General features: G+C 44.3%; 1 protein-coding gene across 2 annotated transcripts in view; it reads right to left on the minus strand.

Moving 5' to 3' along the window:
* Shc3 (SHC adaptor protein 3) overlaps window positions 1-2,718 on the minus strand; it is a 143,147-nt gene that overhangs the window by 47,411 nt on the left and 93,018 nt on the right. The window lies entirely within an intron of this gene.

Here is a 2,718-nt window from a genome sequence, read left to right on the forward strand (position 1 = left end):
ACACACACACACACACATACACACACACATACACACACATACACACACACACAGAAGGAACTATATTGTAGTACAATGTTACAACTTGCAGTTTTTTCTTCCCCAAACAGCAGAAGCAAGATGGGGAAGCCTGGTTTGTTTCCCTCCATCCCAGTCATATTACATATGTGTACATCAGAAGGCCAGCATCCGAAAATTAAAACCCACTCATGATCCACTGGCTTAAAGACCAGGGGCTCTTCCGTTTTCCTAAAACGGAAATTTTCCATCCGGTTGATAAGCTGTAGCATCTGTGGAATTCAGTAGACACCGAGTGAATTAAGAGCTGCCCTAAATTCTAAAAGCTACGTAAGTCCTCTGTGCTATTTTTATCTTTTTAAAGACAATGTAACGACATTGAAGAAGAGTTCCTGTGTGGAAAAGAGCTCCCAGCTCCATCCCGACACAGCCAGGCTTATCTCTGAGCAGTGTCCTCTGTCCTTGTCCCCAGAAGACAGTCAGAAGGCACCAGATAGAATACTTGTTCCTGTAAAACTCGAAAATAACATATCATTATAGGGTACAATTTTTAAATATTTTAAAATGCTGACTCTGCATGTTGACATTTGTAAAACCTCATCTAGAGAAACCTGAGGTTTCAGGAGAATAGGGAGCAGCGAGGCCACCGGGAGGCTACGGAGCTGATGATGGTTGCCCTAGAGTCTGGCTATCGGTGGGCAAGCAGCTCCAGAAGGAATGATAAGTCAAAGGAATCCCCAGCTGTAAGCCAGGACTTCCAGGTTTTGTTCTCTTGAGGGTGGCAGTTGAGACAGGGCTTCCTGTAGCCCAGGCTAGACTAGAATTCATGTTGATAAGGCTGGCCTTGAACTTCTGATTCTCCTGACTTGGAGTCCTTACCACTTGGATTGCATGTGTGTCCTGCCATGCCCAGAGTTCAGTGTCTAATGCTGCATAATTGATTTTTTTGTGTGTTTAACTTTTATTTATTTAATTTTTCTCATAAAACACCTCCAAGGTCTGAGGAGATGGCTCAGCTGATAAATTGCTTGCCACACATGCATGAGGACCTGAGTTTGATTCCCCGGAAGATGTGAAAAACTAGGACTGGAGCCTGTAATCCCAGCACTGGGGAGGTAAAGAAAGCAGGGTTTCCGGGGCCCACTGGCCAGGCAGTCTTGGCAAATGTGTGAACTCCAGAACAATGAGAGACTCTGTTTCAAAAATCAAAGTGGAAGGTGTCTGACAATCTTCAGCTGAGGTTATCATCCTGTTTACACACACACACATGCTCAAACACTCACACACATCATACACACCATACCACACACAAAAGCAGCACACACATGACATATACATACACACAGACACATGCCATACTAGAGACACAAACAGCACAGACATAGCACACACATACACCACACACACGTACTATATACACTTCACACACACACATTATACCACATACACAAACAGCACACACATAACACACACACCATACTGCATACACAAACGGCATAAACATAACACACACACATACAGCACACACATACTATTCACCACAAACCACAAACACACATGTCACACACTATATGCACATGCTATATAGCCCCCTCACACACATTCACACATACACAGACATATACACAGACACACACATAAGCCACACACATAGTCAACTGGATGTGCGATCACTGTCTTGCTTGCCTCTCACCGCTCCAAGTACCCAAGAGGGAGAAAGGTGGATAAGAAGTCTTAACCTAGTACTCTGCTCAGCACTTGTTTCTCTTATAAGAGATTCGCTCCAGCCCTCTGCTCAGACCTCAGTACTCAACACTGTTGTTTGTCTGCTCCCTGGGTGGAAGAGGTGGGGGCCTTGCTTTCTCTATTTGCTGCACTGGGGACCTGAACTCAGGATACGGGAAAGACACAGCCATATGCTGTGGACTGTTCCTGTATCACCTAACTCACACCCCCTGGGTGTTGGAAAAGCTACATTTAGACACACCTAACACAGGGCAGGGGGTGAGAAGTAGACACCTAAGTAGACCCTACCTGGACCATCCAAGGTAGAACAGGGCCTCGGATTGGCTGTCTTAGCATTATCCTTACTGGACTTGCTCTTTCATTAAGTGGAGAATGAGCAAGAAGGGTGGAGAGTTATAGCCTAGGGGCCCCTGGAAATGAATGGCCCTTGTGTCACAGAGGCCAGGTTCCAGTTTGCATGGCTATCTAGAGCCTAGTGGGCCAGCCTCCATGAACAACTGGGGTTCAACTTAAAACAGCCAGTGCAAGGCTAGGCTGACTAGATATCTCAAATCCACAGCCTCGAGAACTGGTTGGTCCAACCCTTAGAAAACTGATAGAAAAGGGTAATCTGTGGCACTCTGGAAGACAAAGAGGTAGAATGAGGAGCTGTGGTCAGTTATGTCTCAAAAGAGCCCTGATTCAATTCTACATTAGATCTAATTGGTCTCTACATCTTGGGGTTGTTTTTGTTTTTGTTGGTAGGTAGGTAGGTAGGTAGGTAGGTAGATAGATAGATAGATAGATAGATAGATAGATAGATAGATGGTAGATATATAGATAGGCCTAAAACACAGTCATCACACAGAAATAGATAGATAGATAGATAGATAGATAGATAGATAGATAGATAGATAGGCCTAAAACACAGTCATCACACAGAAATAGATAGATAGATAGATAGATAGATAGATA

The sequence above is a fragment of the Mus caroli genome, chromosome 13, assembly GCF_900094665.2.
Source record: "Mus caroli chromosome 13, CAROLI_EIJ_v1.1, whole genome shotgun sequence".
Lineage (NCBI taxonomy): Eukaryota > Metazoa > Chordata > Mammalia > Rodentia > Muridae > Mus > Mus caroli.